General features: G+C 43.3%; 1 long non-coding RNA gene across 1 annotated transcript; it reads right to left on the reverse strand.

The window, feature by feature from the left end:
- Nucleotides 1-10,700: 10,700 nt before the first annotated feature.
- Nucleotides 10,701-13,088, reverse strand: LOC114793092 (uncharacterized). The gene is made up of 3 exons (XR_003750196.1): nt 12,151-13,088; nt 11,917-11,941; nt 10,701-11,444 (listed from the first exon to the last, which is right to left on the reverse strand). It is a non-coding gene; the product is annotated as an uncharacterized LOC114793092 (long non-coding RNA).
- Nucleotides 13,089-22,488: the final 9,400 nt, after the last annotated feature.

The following is a 22,488-nucleotide window of genomic DNA, read 5'->3' on the forward strand; positions in this document are numbered from 1 at the left end:
GGTTCGTGTGTGTGTGTGTAACAGAATATTTAAGCGTGCATGTGTGTGTGTGTTCTGCGCCAGGCTAAAGCACCTGCATCACTCACTGGCCCTTTGTTTACTTCCCGCCGCCGTAGCACACCTGGACACCGACGCCCCCTTCCTCCTCCTTCCCAACGTCTCTTTGTGTCCCTCCCTGTTTTTCTCCGTCCCCTGGCAATTGAAGAAACGTGATGCGCACGGACGTGTGTGTGAGAGTGTAAACACTCCATACAACTGATCGCAGTCATGCTCCTCTCATTCTTTTAATTTCATTATTTCCAATTGTGAGAAGTTCTTCGTTCTTTGAATTGTTTTGCGTGCAAGCGTGTATCTGACCGGTGAGTCGGGTGTCCGCGTGTCCATATGATCAGTTGCGCCCCTCTGTATGTTCTTATGCGTGGCGTGCGACGTGGCGTGGAGGACAGGCACGATGCAGTGCTCGTGTGTGTGTGTATGGGGAGAGAGGGAGAGACAGCTGCCCTGACAGATGCCAGGAGGCAGGACCCCACCGGGGAGCAGGGGGATGGAGCTGGCACTCTCTCGCCCTAGCGGAAACACCACGGGCTGCAGAGGAAGTGGGCAGGGGAGAGACGCAGTGTGTGTGTGTGTGTGTGTGCGTGTGTGTGCGTGTGCGCCCACGTTTCTGTCTGTTTATGAATGATCGCTACCTGTGATTTGAAATCTGCCTTGCTGTCGCCCGCTGTCTGCTACTCAGTAGTAATTGTGGGCGGACGAGGGGATCACTTCAAATTCTCTTCACTGCCAGGTTAAAGCTCACTATCAGGCAGTAATCTGGAAATGAGAAGTGTGTGATGTGAGAGCGATTCCACCTAAACTGGGCAAATCAATTAAATGAACTGCTGTTTCCCTCATGCCTGATTTTCATCATTTGAAATAAGAAATTCTGGGTGTAGTAAATGAGCACTAAGGGAATTTGCAAATTTATCAAGTATGTAGAACAGCCTTTTCACCTTTTAGTGAAATCAGGCAGAGTTAAAGAGATAATTAGGGTCTGCTGTTGGGATATTTTATTAGAAAAGCATCTTGTGTAAATTTTACTTCATTACATCAGTGTAAAGCTGCAGGAAAAAGGGAACAGTATAATGGAACCGTCCGGGGACCAGTGGAAAACTGGTTACAAAACCTTTTCTAAATAATCTAATAAAAAGTGTAAAAAACTGAACCTGGTATGTTTTACATGTCTTTGCTGCGTATGTTTCAAAAGGTCACACATAAAAAAATTGAAGAAGAAAAACAGTTCGTGTTGAATAAATATTGGGAAAGCACATTGAAGCAGCTTGACTCTGCATAACCACTTGAACTATGTAAACCGGGCATCTGAGCAACTGATCAGCCGCGCACCTTGTAACCACCTGCCGAATAATGTCCAGGTAGCAGCAGATCCTGTTGCAAGCTGTGATTGGATCGCCGGTTTCTCCTGCACATCTGAAAGATTGATATCTGAGGAATTTGGAGGCCAAGTCAAACTCTTTGTACTCTTTGGTGTGATCCTCAAACCAACCTTTTACCCTGGTGAACAAGGCCACTCCACTGCCATGACCATTTCCATGGAGGGGTGAACCTGGTAAGCAATCCCTTTTACATAACATACACATGAATACATAACCCAAGGCTTCAGAGCAGAACATTGCATCACACCTCCTCCGGCTTGACAGGTATCACTGTAGCCAGATGTCAGTGGTTTTACTGTTGTGGCTGGTTGGTGCACGTTTGAAGATCCAGCAACAAAATCACCTGAACATTTTACAAAACCTGCTGGCCATGAGGGAAACCAGCAACGCGCTCATTTGTTTGTAGTAGGAATTGATCGTTTCCAACAAGGAAATTGACTACCTTTGATATCTAATCCGCAGTTTCCCAAAAGATGGCTCTATATACATTCCACTCCCACTTCCTGCTGCAACTGGGTACAAAGACACACGTCTATTTGGAATGTAATGAGGTCAAACTCTAGAGATTGACCAGCAAACACAGCATCTTCAACTTCTGGACCCACCTGCAGCAATGGACAGCATCCAGATAGGCCGTCCAAATAATAGATTATGTTTTGTACGACTCTTAAAGGTCCCCTATAATGAAAATTTCACCTTGTGAGATTATTTAACGTTAATAATGGCCATTCTGCTTCACTATTCAGAGAGCAGAGCTCAGACGGTCGGATCTGGAATTCGTCGGCTTATTACCTCCTGTTTCTTGCGCTTTGTCCGACCCAGAGAATTTCACACCCCTCCCCTAAAACATTATCTCCACTGACCGTCATGGCTTCCAACTGTGCAAAGCATTCCAATTGCTTGGTGATTGGATGTAAAAATGAACACAAATGTTGTTGCATTTTTAGTTCCATTATGCTAGATTCTGAAGAACCAGTGGGTTCATTTGATTTTTTTCTGGAAAAACGCTGACACTACTTTGCGCCAAACCGGAAGTGTGGATGACGTAATTTCCATGAATGCTTCCTCTCTTTCTGTTGGCCACTCTCCTCCTTGTCCCGCCTCACTCCTCCTCATTATCATTTAAAGCTACAGACACCGAAATGGCGCATCCTGGGGAAATCTCATCGTGTCATTGGCTCACAGTAGCTGCAATTCTACACCACGACTGAATTTTGACCATTAATACCAATATATATAAGCAAAAAAAATCATAATAGGGCACACATAGGTTCCGTGTGACAATGTGCATAATTTTTATCGTTTTATTAGAATTACAACATGGACGTGAACTCATCCACTCCGGAGGGGTTTAAACAGAACATTCTACTCCAGCCATTGGCAAGAAGAAGGTCCACATATCACTGGACACAAGATCTATTGACTGTACATCTTCTGTCTCTCTCTCTATCTGTCACTTAATGTTTACATGTTAGTGATTTTTTTTCTGGATACTTTTATAAGCGTTGTTTAACTTAGAAAACAGGCATTCTCTAGAGCATTGACTCAGATCAGAGATAACCAATGGTAACACTGGAGTATTGAATATAGAGTGGAACCATGGGTAATATGTGGAGTCACTGTTTAGCAGGTTTTTTTCCAGTTGTTGTGGTCTTATTTAATCAGCCTGTCCTGGGGGAATGTCCATGCCCTTTGACCACTTTCTGGGTAGTAATTTAAGTATATCAGAAGTGGACAGTAACAAAGTCAATGTGATTCACTACTGTACTTAAGTAGTTTTTGTCATATATTTTTTACTTTTTCACTTTGGATAGGACGTGTCTGTGTGTGTGCACCTCCTCACATGTTCGGTGCAGCAGTCTGTGATAGTGCAGAGAATGACAATAATTTTATATAAGCCACATTAACTACAACAACATTTATTTCTTATTTAGCCCAAAATCACATACCGTATGTATCAGTTGTCACCCCCCACACTTCGTCCCTTTCTGCACACAAGGAAAAACTCCACTAAATACTCTCTGGGGAAGAAAAAGGAGTGAATTTACTCCTTTCAGTGTAGAGTGAGCATGCAATAGGTGTCAGTATAGTGCATTATAAGTAAGGTTATTGTTTGTAGTGCCATCTAATGTAAGCATGTGTCTAGTTCTTTTAATTATCTTTACTGTTTTAAAATCTAATCATAAAAACCAAAAAGACGACAGAAATACAGCAAGCATTTTGTAGCCCTCCTAACGTGTTTAGTGCAGCAGATAAAGCTTCACATTTAACACCACACCTACAAATACTGCAAGCCCCACCCCCTGAAGTCACATATGCATCTTTCTTCTGAATTTATACAAACACAAGTTCCTATTGTAGTAAATCTGACTTGGCCAGGTTTGGGTTTCACCTAATAAAAATGGTTTGATTTCAATGTGTGTGCTTATGATCATTTTAATGAAAGTCAAACAAATGAAAGACATTATGTTAAAAGATTGTTGTGCCAAAACTGTCTTTTACCTAAAAGTAGTAGATAGTAGTAGATGGTCATTAATGGACATTAATTTGATTTAAAAATACAAAACCTCCTAGTTTGACAACATGGCTAAAACATTTCAATGTTCAATTGTCAAAAAACTAAAATTCTAATATGAGCCAATCTGCCAAAAAGTCACCCAGGATTTGTCAAATTGCCAAACACTTTCACCGTTCACCAAAACAAATTTGACTTTTCATATTTGATTTGCAATTTTCAGCCACCATGCTGTCACAGCTATAGGGTGCTTTTTGATTGTAAAGCATTGGGAGTTCAGCAGGGTTTTGGTTCATACCCTTTAGATGAAGCTGGTGTTTAGAGATCATGAAAGGGTCATATGTGTCCTCAGAAAACAGAGGAAGAGATGGAGAGGGGGTGAATGTTGTTTCTGAGGCCAACAATCTGGCCTACTGGGCTACTACCACCTATGCATCCAGAAGGCTAGTCAAGTAAGCTGAGTTTTCTTTTTATAGTTAATTGTGGGTAATATTTACAGTGCTAAATGGTTGGTGTTAATCAGAATGCTTGAATTGAGGTGCTGATAGTGGCCGTGGCCTTGTGAAGTCCCCAGCAAAGGTCATGTGTGATGAAGGTGTGTTATGATCAAACACATGGGAGGAGCAGACAGGATCTGCATGTGTGATGTATCGTCAGGAGGAGGTTTAAATAGTACAGAATGAGGAAATTGTGCACATGAGAGCTGTTGGGTTTACTTAGTCACCTTTTGCTTTTCTGCACATCTTCATTTTCTGTCATATGTTGATGGTGATGTTCTTTAGAGCTGCATATGTCTGTGTGGCATAATTTCTGTTAATATGGCAGCTCAGTACAGGCTTTGGCAGCGGCTTACATTCTTTTTGTTTTGCCTATGCTTCATTTATTTCAGTATTGCTGCCATTATTTGTGAGCTATATAATTTTGTCAGTATGGCAGAAATAATATTTGTGCCCACCCATTTTATACCCAGCAGTGGATGTGTCTAGTGTGATATCTCTGACTCAGCATACACAGAAAAATACCCTAAAGATTTGATTTAACTATGACTAAATAATTATCTAGGAAATGTATCTGGAAAGGACATCAATATATTTACATTTACATTGTTTCACATTTACAGCATTCATAGTGACTTACAATCAGTAGTTACAGGGACAGTCCCCCTGGAGACACACAGGTTTAAGTGTCTTGCTCAGGGACATATACTGAGGACAGTTGGCTGCAATAGAGTCAGAATCATGTTTGTTGTGTAGAGACCTGAAGCAACACCATATGCATACATACACAGTGTACAGATCATAAACAAGGCAACAAAATACACAAAGTGCTAAAAGCAATATTAAGTAGCAGGTATGTCAGAGAACAGTAAAATCAGAAGGCCACTGCCATAACCATTTCCATGAAGGGGTGAACCTGGTAAGCAACCCCTTTTAGGCTGGTGGTTTGTAACATACACATGTAACAAGGCTTCAGAGCAGAACATTGTCAGAAAAATTTCAATGAAGTCTGAGAAAAGGTTCAGAGATAAAAAACAAAAGCATATTATAAGTATTAGGTAGTAAAGCAGCTCACTTCATACATGTTTGATTAGCAATGTGTTAATCGTTTATGAAGTGTTAGGACATACAGTACAAGCCAAAATATTGCCACACCCTCACATTCAATGTGTTTTCTGTATTTTCATGACCATTTACTTGGTAGATTCTCACTGAAGGCATCAAAACTATGAATGAACACATGTGTAGTTATATACTTAACAAAAAGTGGAGACCTGGTCTCCACATCCACCGGACCTGAACCCAGTCGAGATGGTTTGGGGTGAGCTGGACCGCAGGGTGAAGGCAAAGGGGCCAACAAGTGCTAAACACCTCTGGGAACTCCTTCAAGACTGTTGGAGAACCATTTCAGGTGATGACCTCTTGAAGCTCATTGAGAGAATGCCAAGAGTGTGCAAAGCAGTAATCAGAGCAAAGAAACTAGAATATAAACATGTTTTCAGTTATTTCACACATAACTCCACATGTGTTCATTCATAGTTTTGATGCTTTCAGTGAGAATCTACCAACGTAAATGGTCTTAAAAATAAACACAATAAAACACATTGAATGAGAAGGTGTGTCCAAACTTTTGCCTGTATTGTATATATTGTTATTCTGATTAATTCCACCAGCATTTATATAATGTAAAACTGTAATGTAAAACTAAGTCACATACATGAATTATCTCTGATGAACTGATTATGACAGGAGGCTTAGGGCGCATTTTCACCATGTTAATAGTACAGAAAGCCATAGTCTTAAAACATAAATGAAAACATGGTGAGATGGGGTGATGTCTTTATCTTCTCTTAATGACTTTTCATTGATGAGAGTTAAAGTAACCCGTAAGTAAGAGTAAACCAGGAAAGTAAGCCTGAACTACTCACTGTTTGTGTGTTTCCTTATCTTAAACGAGATTATCCAATAACATGCAATAAACAGAAATACACTATCACAGAAAAATGATATAAGTTGAATACAGCAAATTGTGAACATTGTGTTGCATTAGCTGGCACATAATCTTTTTGCACATAATGATGCGCAACATATAAAGGCTGTCAAAGTCTTTATGTCCTCTGCTGGTATGTTTTTCTAGTTGGACTTTATTGTCATTTCAGCTATATACATGTTAGACAAGTTCTCCGGAACCTGGTGCGTCATGTAACATTTAAACAATTAAACAAAGTTACATACTGACACAAAGTGTGCCACACCGACAAACTGGGCTACATAAAGTGCAAACAGGGGACACGGGCAGTGCAAGAGTAAGATTTAACAAAAAAAACATGTAGACAACAATGAGACAGACAGCGCTAAACAGATGAAATGAAAAATAATAATAATGTGTGAAGTAAAATAGTGCAAATATTGCTGTGCAAAATACAGTGCAAAACATGCAAATGGAACCGCTATTATACTGGAATAATTCCATGACTAGTAATAACAGCTATGCACAAATATAGATATTAAGTAAGGGTGGATTGAAGCCTAGTCGGTAAGACACTCGCCTATGAACCAGAAGGCCCAGGTTCAAATTCCACTTACTACCATTGTGTCCCTGAGCAAGACACTTAACCCTAAGTTGCTCCGGGGGGGGACTGTACCCTCTAAATACTGATTGTAAGTCACTCTGGATAAGGGCGTCTGATAAATGCTGTAAATGTAAAGTTACACACAGGAGTGTGTTATTGCTTTTTACCCATTTAAGGAGCGTCTGATTCACTTATTTACTTAAAACGCTGATCATTTGCATGCTTGCTTTGGTGGTGCACATGGCGCTGAGATGACTGTAACAGAGTTCATGTCTGTGATGTCTACTGACGACGCTATAGACAGAGACCAGAGGTTAGCTGAGGAGGGAGGAGACAGAAGCTTGCTTAATGCTACCTGTTTAGGCAGTTTTTATTGGCATGGACTCATCTCATTTTAAAGGTCATTAAAAACTGTGTCCTGCTTGACAGAAATGATTACACTCCAACCAAATCGGTAGTCAGTATCTTTTCTCGATTCTAGTTTCAGCTCTTTATTATCTTTCTTGTTAATTTATCCTAGTGAACAAGCCCAACTCAGGCCCTACACCTATTATAGGGCTCACAAGGCTCAGGTCTGACCATGCAAATTGACAATAAATTCACAGTGAAGACTAGTTGGTGAGTTTGTCATGGTCTGGAAATTGCAGTAAATTGACACCTGAAGACTATGAAAACCTCCAAATTTCGTCACTTGCTTGATGCAACTGTCCAATAAAACAAACCCCCCCCAAATAAATGATAAGATACCCCAAATCAGGACGGATTATGTGATGGAACGCTTGTCACTACTTCATGTGCGCAGCAAAATGAAATGTGTTTGGTTACAGTTGGGAAAAGACAGTTGACTGTGAAAAGTCATCCTTGGCGTCGCAGCGGTTTACATGACTAGTGATGCAGATATGGTCACCCTCCGGATTCATTCCTGACAGCAGCAGCTGTTCTTTATCACAGCCAGCGAAACATGAAGAGCGTTCCTCTGTCACCACGGCGATACTGAGACGCGTCTTCATCGGGCCCATTAAGCCGCCATCGTCCTCCTCTCCACGTTCGCTTTTCTCGGCTAGCGCTGAACGGCTTTCAGGAGCCAAAGCTGTTTCCTCCTCTAACTAATTAGCTAATGAGTGCGCGCCCCGTGTTTCTTAGCTAGACTGAGTTGAAGTGAAGCTACGGGGGGATGTTTTTGGAGTCATAATTGAATTTTCCTGCTTATGTTAGTCAAAAGCAGCTAGGTGGAGAGCAATGCAGTGGCTCAAGGGCAGGAGAGGCTGGTGAACAGCAGGCAAATCCCCAGATAACGCGGTAAAAGAGCGGAGTAAGCATTCTCCATCGTCGGTAGTCCCAAACCTCGTAACGAGCAAGTGGCCTCTGAGATAGTTTTTAAAAGCTTCATGAGGCTTGGTTCTCTTCTCAGTCCTTAACACCAACCATGATCAATTTTTATTGCATCCATTTTTATTAAAAAATATAACAATATCCTCGGAGATGGAATAGTTGTTTCTGTAATTTGTGTAATATTATGTCATAAGAGTTCATTCTCTTAAATGGGACCTCGGTAGAATTAGAAGTCTTTATGTGATGAGGGTCAAGTTGAGTGTGTTTTTATTGTGTTGTGGCCCTTTTCTCTTACACCTCGTATGTTCAAAAGGTCTAACATAGAAGAACTGGATCGTTTTAGCAATATTTAATTTTAATATTTTTATTTGCAGCCAAAGGTGACAAGCAGTCTTGACAATTAGCATTTCGTCAGAGTTCAAAGTTCTGAAATATTTACATGCTGTGAAATTATTCCACTAATAATTTCACTTTTGGGGGCCCTGTGGGGGCAAAAGTGAAGACCTACACGATCCATTGCTGCCAAATGGAAGATTTAAATGTTCTTTTCACTCCACAAGGGCTTAATCCCGTTTATTAAAAACTCCTGATCACCTATGAATGATGACAACCACTGCATCCCACTTCTCTACTCATTCCAATAAAAATGACTGTGCTTTTGAATTAAACTACAACTGAAACCATGTCCAAAATTCACATTAGGAGAAGAGGAGGGACTCTGGTTGGACGGCTACTGATTGAATTTTTGGAGAAATCTTTGGAAAGAGATGTCGGCGTAAGCGAGAGGGCTGCAGGAGAGCGTGTATTTTGGCGGGAGAAGCGTGGAATGGTGGGAAGGGACAGATGAGAGGGTGGAGGAGAGGCAAGGAAGACAGCGTGCGTCTGAAGAACCTGCTCTGTGTCGGAGATGACCCACTTAAAGCTCCCGCGCTCCTCCATTTCCCTCACATCTGTTTCTGCTCCAACCGTGCCCCCTGTGTCCATGTGTGCAAGTACACAACGTGTGAGTGTGTGTTCCACAGCTCTGTGTTTAACCCAAGCGTAGTGTGTGCATTTGAAGGGCAGGGCAGTGTGTCAGAGCCATATCAATATTGCAATATGCACACATCTAATAATATTTTTTCCCATTTAATCTTCTGAATAAATGCCAATGCACAACACTTGAAGAGTGAACAGATACATCATATTTAATAGTTTTTAACTGTTTTTTCAGGTTTGATGTTCAAATCAACTGTAACGTTACAACATGGTTATGGGTGTTTTAGGAGGTGTGTTTGCAAAAGTAATTTATGTCTAATGATGCATTTAATTAAAGTCAATTAACCTGATTAGATGTGTATTTTTACATAAGGCTGATGTAACATGGGCACATAACATTCAAGTGTGCAAACAATGTAGCATATTTACACATAGATTACATAGGTCAGTTTGTAGTTACTTATTTTTTCAAGGCCTTGAAGAGATGAGGAAAGTCGGAAAAGCATAGTTATGTACATCTGCCTTACAGGTCACGTCCTGTGTAATGAATATTAAAGCAAATTTTGCACTTTGTATTCAAAAATAAGGTCAGAACTAGCTGTCATGTTCTACTATCTCTCTGTAATGTACAGGCCAAAAGTTTGGACACACCTTCTCATTCAATGTGTTTTCTTTATTTTCATGACCATTTACATGGTAGATTCTCACTGAAGGCATCAAAACTATGAATAAACACATTATGTATGTGTGTGATTGGGGAGGGATGCATGAGTTTGTGTGTTAAGGATGTGTAGATGTAAATTTACTCCTATTATAATGATTTGTAATATGGATAGAAAGCAGTATATGAACATATAGATAATTTATATAAAATCACTAAAAGGAAGATCAGTGTATTGAGTGTATGAGTGTAAGATTTATTGTCGGAGAGAAAGAGGAAATGTGTATACGATCACGTTTGTAAGTCTGTGTTTGTAGTAAGTGCGTGTGTGTAAATTATTATGTCTGTGTGTGAGTAAGTGGAGGTTTGTGTCCATGTAGGAATAATTTATGTCTGTAATATGTCACATATCTTCATATCAAACATTCTGAGAAAACAAATTTTTTTTTTTCTAAAAGTTAGATCATTTAGTGGCTAGAAACGATATCAAAATATTAGTATTAAATAAAAAAAATAAAAATAATTTAACACTAAGTCTATCAACAGAAGTTACATTACATTATTGTTAGTAATACATTTGTAATACGTTTGTTACATAGTTATTACAGTCAGTTCTTATAAAGCCATATAAATTCTGAGTGTGAGGGTGTTGCAAAAATATGTTTGTACATGAGCATAACAGCAATGTGTGCGTGTGTGTGTGTGTGTGTGTATGAGACAGAGAGAGAGAGAGAGAGAGAGTGTGTGTGTGTGTGTGTGTGTGTGTGTGTGAATATAAATGTCAGTGTTAGTGGTACCTGTGAGTGTATGTGTGTCTGTGTGTGTAGAACTATGTTTTACAGCACATGTCCATCAGAGCAGGAGCTGAGAGTTCTGAATCCGTACGTGTTTTCTGTCATGTTTGTGTCTTTGAGAGCAGGAGCTTTGTCTACTGTATCTGTGTGAGTGTGTGTGTGTGTGTGTGTGTGTGTGGGCAAATCGTTACATGTTTATGAGTGTGTTTATGTATAGATGAATGTTGGAGCAAGTGTGTATTTGATAGCGGGTGTGTGAGTGTGTGTGTGTGTGTGTGTGTGTGTGTGTGCTGCAGGCCCAGTTCTGGTTTGCATGCAACGCGCAGGCGGCTGATACAGCTGCAGGGCTGCGCAGGGGGAAGTGTTGCCATGGTGAAGGCCAGAGAGAGATGGTCCTCCCAGCCAGCGTGGTCACTGCAGCTGTCCTCACTATGTGTGTCATCAGCCTGCGTGCCCGATTGCGCACACGCACGCATGTGTGTATGTGTGTATGTGTGTGTGTGTGTGTGCTGGTAAAGGGGGATGTGGGTCAAGAACACTAAAATAGTGGCACGCAAATTGAAAGCAAATTGTTTGGGTTTGTTTTCCATTCGATCTGTCCCTCAGGTGGCATCTTCAACACACACAGAGTGCTGAGGAGCCCTGCCATTATGAGTGAAACCTGCCTCACACACAAATGAAACTCAGAAAGACATAAAACACACACACACACACACACTCAAGCATGTAAACACACATAAACAAGGACCTTTCAAGGAACACATATCCAGAAACAAGCATGACAAACATGCAAAGAATAACACATGCATACACACATGCACAACATAGCAATCATTTGTACACAGCAACTCTATGGAAACTGTATCCTGTATTAGATTTTAAAGAATCTAATACAGCACAGAAAAGTGTTCAGAAGACAATCAAGTCTGGTTCAAGTCTGTCTCTCTTTATGGTGGTACTCTACTCAGCAGCAGCAGCTTCATGAGATGCTCAGTAAAGGAAAAGTAGCAACAACTTCATCACAGCAAACATTTAACCCTTTGAAGAGCATAAAATTTGGAACATTGAGTGTAAAAGTGTACCATGCACCATGTCAAAACAACACACACACACACACACACACAAATACTTACGAAAATGTACACAGAAAGTCACAAACTCAGAAAGACACATGATAAAGAAATTAAATATACATACCAACACAAAAACCTCATCCCATCCCAAACACACATCATTGATCTCTCAATTGATTGTAACTTATTAATTACAACGTATTCATGACAATGCACGCTAAGGCTAGCTCAGATATTTAAGACTATTAAGACTATAACACGTGTGCTTGTGGCAGAAAATGTAAAAATGTTTACCTTTTCAAGTATGGACCAAGTGCCATCCATTGAAATCCATTTATGCATTTTTTCCAGTGACGCGTTTATGAAACCCATTGGCCAATCAGTGGGTTTCATAAACCAGCGAATGGTTGCCGCTCATGTGCTCCCTGCACTTCAGACACGCGATACGTATGTGTGAGTGTACAGCTTTTAATGAACGTGTAAAATCTTTTGAATTTATCACACTTTAATTTTGATATATAATTTAAGAGCAGACGTTAACAGAAACATTAGCACAGAAATTCTAATATCTACAAACTGTTTTATCAACACATACATACCCACTCATACAGACACAAGCACACAAATTCACAAATACTTTCATACAAAGAGCAAAACCTCTTACATAGACACAGATACACCCCCATATACATACACATATAATTCTCTTGTATCCAAAGATAATACAAATGATAGACACATGTAACTACCTGCATAACAACATGTATGTAACAAGATGCTTATAAATTAAAACACACCCAGTAAAGCTCAGGAACATGAAGCAACAAAATGTGTATAGATTTGTTACATTTTTATAAAAAAATGTACAAATAAGCCTGAACATGCACATATACACAAACATAAAATCCATATGAGACCATCCAAAACACTAACCCTGCATTAATCCCACTGACCTATGAAGCCCACCTCCAGAGCAGCACTGACCTTCATCTCCCCTCCGGTCTGCTGTTCACCCAAGGACACGCAGTTCACGGCTCTGTTTGATGACCTCATCCCTTCTGCTTTTGGACTTCCTGTCCCAAAGGCAGGAAGCCTTTCCGCCAGTAACCGAGGAGTCTGGTCTGCCGCCACGCTCTCCGCCTGGTCCAATAACGAGCAGCGCCACAGCAGCTGAGCACTGATAAATAGCCGTCAATACGGCAACGCGGCATACAGCCGGGCTCTTTTACACTCTTCACACACTCAGCAACGCAAAGAATTTCTGCCCGTGGAAACCACGACCACGGAGATTGTGTCCATGGAGACCACATTCATGACTTTGTCCAGCTAGATCAAGTTTAGAGAGTTCATGCTTTTGGCAGAAGGAGTGAACGACTCTTGGATGCAGAGCATGTTTCTATGCTCCTCTTATATAAGTACATTTGTACAATTAATGATTTGTTTGCCTTCTGATGTACACTTAATATGTACATTGTCTGCTCATTTCTTTGCACATTGTTGTTTGTGTGATTTAAATTTTAAAAAGTAGGCCTTCAGCACAAAATGTAGATTAAGACTTTCAGAACTTTGTGGTATTTACCTTTTACACTGGCTCTGGGTAAAAAAGTTGCTTTTGCTGATTTTCCCGATATATATATATATATCTCATGTGTAATATTCTCATATATTTCTCTCACCACTCCATACAGTGTCAACCCAATGTTATTATGTTTGGCCCCATTCACATCCGTTCTACTGCCTCGGAAACATATCTGGTCCACAGGTACAGTTAATCCCAAATTAACAAATGGAAGGAGAAATTGACCTATTCTGATCTAATTGAGTTTTCTGATGGTATTTTCATGTTTCATGCAAATCACCTTCCATCTGGCTGCTGTTGGTAGTGGGCAGGTTTCAGGACAAACTGCGTAAGACTCTGACGCTCCTGCTGTTTGTGCACTTCCTCCGTTCCACACCTGAGATTCAACACCTGAAACCCTCCCCTGGCTCCCTCGCTTTCTTTCTCTCCTTTCCTGTCCCCCTCCCTTTCTCCTGTGGTGTCCCTCCCCTGTCCTAACCTATCATCTCTCCCCTTCTCTCTCTCCCTCTCGCTCTTTCTCTCCCTCTCGGGGCCTTGCGCCTGACACCGTTGTCACCCCCACCACCGCCGCCACCCCCCCCCCCCCCCCCCCCCGCAGACCACCGACACCCACCCGCCCCCCCCCAACCCCCGACATGCTCCACTTCATTTTACGAGCAGCACACGGCATCTCACTGAGAGGAGGAAAAAAAAAGGGGGAAAAAAACTTGGTGGAAAAAGAGTGGCTAGAACTAGTGTGTGTGTGTGTGTGTGTGTGTGCTGGGGAGCGATAGCGGGTGAGATAGAGTGAGAGCCTCTGAAGTGTTTGAGGCAGGGTGAAAAGAGAGAGAGGTGGAGGGGGGCGGCCGAGAGTGAAGGCGAGCGGGAGAGAGTTTACGCGTTTACGCGGAGTTTGTTAATAATTAATATGTCACAGTCCTGTATGGTCCCTTCTCTCCCTCTCTCCCCTGTCCCTTTCTCTTTCTTTCTTTTTGTTTTCCTGCTTGAAATACCGAACCGCGATTCCCAGGTGTGCCGCAGAGGGAGTCGGAACATTGGATCGGGTCCTCCGGAGAATGTCGGACAGCCGAAGCCTGCCGTGTTTTTAAAATGGCTGCCCGCACTCGGATTCCTGCCTCGCCGGAGTGACCAGGCGGGCGTCTCCGTACCTGCAGGGCCTGAGTGGCTGATGATGCCAGAATGCAGGAGCAGGAACACTAAAGCCCAGGGAGGCTGAAAGGCATTAAATACACCGCTGCTCGGCGCTCGCCTCAGCTCAGAAACTCCTGGAGAAGCGCTGATTGGGAACGGATACGGACGCCGATTTCCTTCTAATGAGATGGGGGTCTGCGGGAGACGTGGCCCGTTACAGCCGCTTGCATGCTGATGTACGAGCGCGCATGCGCGCGGTTGTGGGAAATGGTCACTTTCACACGTTGGGCTTATTCTCCACATCCGTCCCTCGTCCCCCCCCCCTCTCTGCAGTGCCCGTCAGTACGCCAGCCGGCTAGCGCTTCAGGGTGCTGGACCGCGCGGGCGGCAGGTGACACGGATTTCAATAAAAGGGATTATGGATGTGGGAACTGCAGCGAAAGCAAGAGAGGGAGAATAAACACGCACACACACACACACAGTCACGTTAACAAAACACACAATTTATTATAGAACAGCAAGGCATACAAATTACACAGTAGTAAAATGTGTGTTGTTGTGCCAGATATGAATAATGAAACAGGGGTAACAACAAACCACTCAATTTTAATAAATAACTGGAAACAAAGTAACACATCGTAGCGTCTCACTGCATTCATCCACATCGCTACGCATTTTAAATCGACAAACAAAGCACCTAAAGGTGTTTCATATAGTCAACACGACTCCAACTCCAACTGTTAGGATCCAAAAACGTAATTTATTTCACTGTTTCCAGGGTACGACCTTGCCCTTTAAAAGTAAAGTACAATCCTTGGCCCCTATTAGACAATTTGACCTTGAACTTTGACCATCCATATCTAATCAGTTAAACTATGAGTAAATGTGTGCGCTGAATTTAAAGAAGTTCCCTGCAGCCATCCCTGGCATGTGACAAGAATGTGACTTCGCAGTGACCTTGACCTTTGACCATGAAGTTCTAGTCACTTCATCTTTGAGTTCTAATGAAAGGTTGTTAGAAAAAAACTGAAGAAACTCACTTCTTGACACATCACATGCACAGGGATGGGATCTATACGAGGTCATATTGACCGTGACCTTTGACCATAACAACTGATGGATGATCCACCTGACAACAAAAAAAGAAATTGCATCATGGTCTCAATATTCAGATTATGTATTTGCTGCATGTTTTCTGCCTTCAAAGTGATGCCTGGGTGGACAGAGACCCCTGTGGAAGGTGTCATAAAGTGTAGCCTCCTTTTCTGAAAATGGAATATAAGTTCCAGAGGAGTCCCATATGATCTTATGTCATTGTGAAGTATTGAACAGATTAGAACCCTGATTGCACCGACTTTAACAGTGAAAACACACTATTACTGATTTTCTTGAATGAAGATGTCAAAAGGTCTGAAGAAAGAGGACCAAAGTGAAATCGTCATGTGGTTAGAACAGTGTTGTTTCAAGACGTGTCATTGGTCAGTTTCATCAATGGTGAAACTAAAAAAACGTCAGTTTAACGTCAATTAAAGGGTCTATTTTTTCATTTTGTCAGAGGTGGGGGACAACCCTGTTGCAGTTTTCATTTTGACATGTAGTAATCTCTACTACGGCTACTCTGAGGTGTTAAGTGTGTCTTATTAGCAGAAGATTACATTTAAGTGTTTGTGAAATCCACCAAAACACCAGCTGTTCACGCGTGGATGCTCTGGAACTTCTAAGAATTCTCTGAAGGATTCATGTTTCCCTGAGGTGAAGAAAGAAGAAATGTTGCAATGGGAATCCAGCGGTGTCCCCACTGGGAACCCAAGAATCCACCGGAAGCGCTGATTTGCATGGCAAATGTCAGGAAGCTGGATCACGTCGTTATTTCATTATCATTAAGTCGCTGGGCAGTGGCATCCTGGGTACTCCTGTGCTGTATGTTGGCGCTACCTTTCTGGCTGAAAACCTTCCCTGTGGAGACACACATGCTTGGTGTTTTACCATGGTTCATCTTCAAAACTAAACTAAAGGCAATAAAAACTCCAACAACTTGTGTTTCCCTCGCATTTTATTCTAAGCTCTAGATGCTTCATAACGGCGTAACTGGGTACAGCTTCCATGGGATTCCAGCATTCTTGATAAACAGACAAACCTGCGTTTTAGCCTTCATGAGCCACACCTCAGATAACAAGACAATTCTCTTTATTTTACAGAAGAACTTTTGTTTGCCATTAGTTGTCCTTCCAGACTAATGAGCTGCACTGGGACCCTGCAATCAACACACTAACCACACTAATCATAATGTGTAACACCCACATTAATATAATATGTCCATAAACTTCAAACATAACCATTTATAATCACTTTGAACTAATCGTTTGACGTTTGACAATAATTTGAGTATGAGGGGGGAAATATACAATTACAATGGAAAATAACACTTTGGCTTTAAGACAAACCTGCTCTGTAATGTGTTCGACTGGCACACTGACCAACTTACGTGTGTGTTTCATTGGTAACATTGCCATATTTAAAATATGAAAAGGGGGCAGGGCTTCTGTGTTTGGGATAGGAGACTAACATTTACAGCCATCAAGCTGCTTTGGACATTAAAAAGTCATATTATTCTTTAAAAGCCTTTCCGCATTTAAAGTAAAATATGAGGAGCTAAACGGAGGAGCTCTTCATATTCAATTCTCTTCATCATTTGAACATGGCTCACAATTGGGTTCTTTACATGTGAAAATTTGAAGCTCGGTGTGCTCTCTGTTAACTTGATTAAGCAGAGCAACAGGGCGTTTTGGGTTACACTATTCTGTTATTAGGGAATAAGCCATTTTTACCCTGTCAGAACTGTGATCATCTTACCACGAGGGTCGTTTTAATCCCATTCCTGAAAGAAATTTCCTCAGTTACCGTTGTTCCCAATTCCACGCAGCTCTGTAGTGTAGACCTCACAGGAGTACAGTACTAGGAGTTCAGAAGTTTAGCAAAATGCGTATAAGAGATCACAGGCATGTAATGAATGCCCTGTGTAATGGCGCTAATTAAAGAAAAGCCCTAAAGTAAATACCAAACCAAAACCCAAATGTGCGATTGCACCGCCTCGCTCCTCCATTTTACGGTTTCAGCCCCCAGGCATGTAAGAGGGGTGAGTCCTTGCAGGGGTGTTTGGAAAATTACATATTACCGCATCATAATACAACAACGCTATCTGGATTTGACCTGAAAGGAAGAACCGGACCCTTTCATGCAATAGTTGGAAAGCAAGTGAAAGTGAAGACACAATATGTATATTTTCACGTACACAAGACGTACGCGAAATGTCGTTTGAAAAAGACGCGTTACCATATACGCAATACGGTGTGTTCAATACACATAATCACAGATTAATGTATGCCTCGCCCTCCAAACTGATACAATGGCGCCTCCAATTTCAGGCAGACCAGGGGGGTGTGAGTAGGTGGACAGAAGGCCATGGCGTGACCTGCCAAAGTCTCTGAGGAGGGAACAGGCTGACATAATGAGGCCGGTAAACAAGCGTCCGTCACCCCAACCGCGTCTCTCGCCCGCTCCCTTGCTCTCTCTCTCCGCTCCCTTCACACTCCGGCCTGTTCAGCGCATTAGCAGGAACTGTCTGCGCTGGTCCCACTGGTTCGGCTGGAGCCGGTTATGGACAGCGGTGAGATGCAGGCATTAGCCACACCATTACTGACACAGCTGCAGCGCCCCGGCGCTCCCCTCACCTGGTCCTCCCACCATCCAGCACTGCAGCAGAAAATGGAAACGTAGCGAGAGGCGTCTCACGGTTCCTTTCCCAGCCCGCTTCTCGCTCCGCTCTTTGGTTCGTAATGAACAGCATACAACCACGGACGTACGGAAAGAGAAAGAGAGAAGTTAAAGCAGAAGGGAGACGAAAAGATGTCGAATGGGAAGGGTGGAACAGAGGAAGAGCAGGGGAGCGTGAGCCTAGAGCCGGGCGTGGTCTCTGGGGGACTGGTGTCTTCTGCAGCGAGAGGACGTGTTGACGAAACACAGCGGCGCCCAGCTTCAGGTCACCTCCCTGTGGCATCTCTGTCAGGGCCGTATTCCCATCACTGCACACACATCCACACACACATGCACTCAGTTACGTGCACACACTTTGCGCGAATAAAATCACTCCACCAATGTTGTATGCTAAGATGTCCATTTGAGGTTCATCATCTGACAATGTACAATGTATCACTTTGGGACTGTCCCAAATGACAGATCGAAATCACGGTGACATCTTTGGTTGTGTGCATCACACTGACCAGACCAAAATGTGGCACAAACTGATGCAACATCGGACACAAAGGAAGTATGGAGGCTAAACAAAGGAAAACTGCTGGATGTTGGATACCTTCTCCTGTACTTCACATTTTTCCCCACACACTAGCGCATTCTGATGATGTTTTGTTCTTCTATACAATCCACATGGTGGTCTTACCCAAGTTTATTAATCATGCGCTGTGATTATAGCTAAAACCGCACAGTCCATAAAAAGAGGAGACAACAGAAATGGTTAAAGAAAGTTCCCCTCACGCCCTTCCAAACCTTATCCAACTCCGCCTGAGAATCTGGTGGGCGTGAGGGGACGAACGTCTGGTTTCCATGTTCTGTTTGCTCTCCCTTGTTTCCTGTTCCCCATTTCCTGTCCATCACTTCCTGTTCACTAGTCCACGCTCACCATTCCCAGCGCATCATTCCGTTTTCTCCCGTCCTTTACAATTCCTCTTCCCAGCTCCCAGCTTTCCTATTTCCTATTCTCTGTTTCAGTCCTCGAGTGATTTCTCACGCCTTCTAAATCTCAGAGAGACGCACAAAGCCCCGGGTCTGCTCTGCTCCTCCACTGAGCTCATCAATAATATAAGTTTCCTGGTTGGGATGCCTTTGAAGATTTATCTCCCACGTAAGTCATCCTATTCTCTGGTCAAGGGTGTGTCGCCGGCGAAGACAAATGAAACTCGTTTACATATCGGAATTTGGCTAAAGTCAGAGGCCATCTTTCACGTCCGTACACCACAACGCGGTCTGGACGCCTCTCTGGGCGAGGTGGAGAGCGTCCGTCCGGTCGGAGAAAACAAGCTACGCTGTATCTGCGAGTGCTCCTGCCCAGAGCCGTGTCCCCCCTGAGCCAGCCCGGGTGACCGAGCGGCAGGGACGTTTGTGGTTTCCACTGTTTTTCGCACGCTGCTGCAGGAGCCTCCGCGAAACCAAGCAGGGGCTGGCGATGGCGGGATCAGGTTTTTCCCGTTGGACAGTCACTTGGCACCCAGGAGAGAAGCGGCGAGAGAAGAAGAGGAGGGAGGGAGGGACGGAGAGAGAGAGAGAGAGCGAGAGGGAGAATGGCGGCTCGGTCAGGCATAATTGGCGGTCTTTGTAGAGAGGGGCCCTTGATTTAATAGGCACGGCTGGTGGCTGGGGCAGTGGAGTGCGAACGGAGCGGAAATGCGTCGGAGCCTGGAGCCCTCCGGCCCAACCCGCGCTCCGCACGCCGTCTCCGCCCCCACCAGCCTCTGAGGACGACTGAGTCAGTGGCTGCCTGCCTTCCCCCAAACACATGTACCTTACAATGACAGAGTGTTCCCGCGCTCACAACCTGCGCACAAACATCACCTTTCAGAAGCAAGGAACCGACACCGCGTACACACGCGATTACGCATAATAACACCTAATGTCACATTCAGAACGGCAATATAACGGCGCAGGTCACGGGTATATTTTACTCCAAGGTGTAGTAGTTCTGTAGATGGTGATGAGAAATGATGTCATTAATGTCCTCCGATTTCCGTGCCAGTACATGACGTAGCTGAGATCAGGCGTCTGGCAAAAATAACCTGAAGGCGCTAAAGTGGGTCACTGGGCCAATCACAGATTCCAATCGCCATACTGAACTTCCCAAAATCCGGGTTGCTATTCATGCCAAATCCCAAGCTTCTAGTTCTGGATTCCGTGTCACGTGAAGACACCTCGTCATGCGTGCTTGCTACTTGCTTGCAGACCACTCGGCCCATGGAGAAGCCGGAGCAAGGCCACAGTTTGAGGCAAGAGGCTGAGGCCAAGGTGACAGTAAGATAAAGAGATGAGAGCGAGAGAGAACGAGACGGGTTGGCCAGCTAATATGGAGGAGAGGTCAGCTGCTGTTGTAGAAGGTCTGTAGGAAGTGGAACGCTACGACTTGTGAGGTTTTTGGTGAAACGACCTGCCGACGAAAGCAGCTGACAGAAGGGAGTGAGACCGTGGACGGACGAGAAGATGGACGAATGGGAGGAGGCACCCTTGGCGGTGCTGGAGGGGTGGACGGCGGCGTCACGGTGGTGATTAGCGCGGCTCGAGGAGCGCTCGTATTGATTGGCACAGTGGAGACACTGGGCTGCCTTCCACCACACTCTAATGAGAAGCTCTGACCTCCTCCAGTCAGCAAGGTCGGCAAACCCTACTGTAATTGCACTCTGTCTAATGGCGTCAGTCACGCACTCACTCCAGCCCCAGTAATGACAATTACCATAATGTTCCTGGTCTCCGTGGGAGCCTCTCAATCACTGGTCATTTGGGAGAAAGAGGTTTGGAGAGAGCACCTTCGGGAACGAAAGCCGCTCGCGTCTTTCCTTCTTTCTCCCCCTCCTTTTGTCTACAATAATTCAAAGCTTGCGTGCAAGTGTGTGAAATGAGAGCTTCGGGTCGCCACTGAGAACGGAGTCGTCACGCCGGTGCTTTTATCAGCCCCAAAAAGCCCGGATCAATGCCTGCATCAATACATTCTATAAATCCAGCAGCTAAAACGTGATTAGCAGCAGAAAACTGCTTTGATGTGTCATTAGCAGCATGTTTCTACATTTCAAAAAAATGACCGTAGTCACCGAAGACGCTAAAATAATTAACCCACTCTGTAGGAGCAACTTTGATTGTGTGCTGGTTCATTACACACAAGCACATCAACCTTAGTTGTCCTGTACCTTCACACAGGATTCTGCATGTACAGCTGGGCCATTTGACAGAATTTTGTTGTCAATGTAAAATAATTCAAATTAAATTCAATTTTGACATATTTACATTGATGTCAATAATGGGTCAATTAAGATCAATTTACATGAATAAAAAAACTGATTGTTAGTTATCTGTCTCTTGGAGACAATGAATGAATTACCACAACTAGACCTGTTGTTGTTGTGTTTTTATTTATGAATTTATGTATTTAATTATGTGTAATCATCACCAAATGATCGAAGACATGCATTTCTAAACAAAGTTTGGACAGGTTGACCTCAGGAAGTCTACTCCGTCATTATGGAGGATTTTTCCATATAGAGCAGGGCTGGGGTACCTGATCTGTGGAGGGCCTGTGTGGGTGCGGGTTCTTTTTATGACCAGTAACTGATGGCTCTGCGCACCTTTGTTATTGGCTCAGTGACAGTCATCCCAAATACCTGCACTGACCCTACATGGATCAGGTTCCCCACCCCTGAAGTAGAATGCTAGCAGACAACACAAGTCCCATTTCCACTACAGGATCTTTAGGTCTACTACCAAGCAAATAATGCAGATTGTCAGCACTATCACCCTGATCTGATGTTAGCAAGATCACACAGTGTGTGATAGGGCAGTGTAAACATGCTCAACTATGTATTCAGAATACATATTTGCACTTTTGTATTCAGTCCATGTTATCTTATTACATGGAGTATGTAGAATACAACAATATTATATAGCCCAAAATCACAGTGGTGGCCTAGCGGTTAAGGAAGCGGCCCTGTAATCAGAAGGTTGCAGGTTCGATTCCCGATCCGCCAAGGTGCCACTTAGGTGCCACTGAGCAAAGCACCGTCCCCACACACTGCTCCCCGGGCACTTGTCATGGCTGCCCACTGCTCACTCAGGGTGATGGGTTAAATGCAGAGGACAAATTTCACTGT

Source organism: Denticeps clupeoides, chromosome 6, assembly GCF_900700375.1.
Source record: "Denticeps clupeoides chromosome 6, fDenClu1.1, whole genome shotgun sequence".
Lineage (NCBI taxonomy): Eukaryota > Metazoa > Chordata > Actinopteri > Clupeiformes > Denticipitidae > Denticeps > Denticeps clupeoides.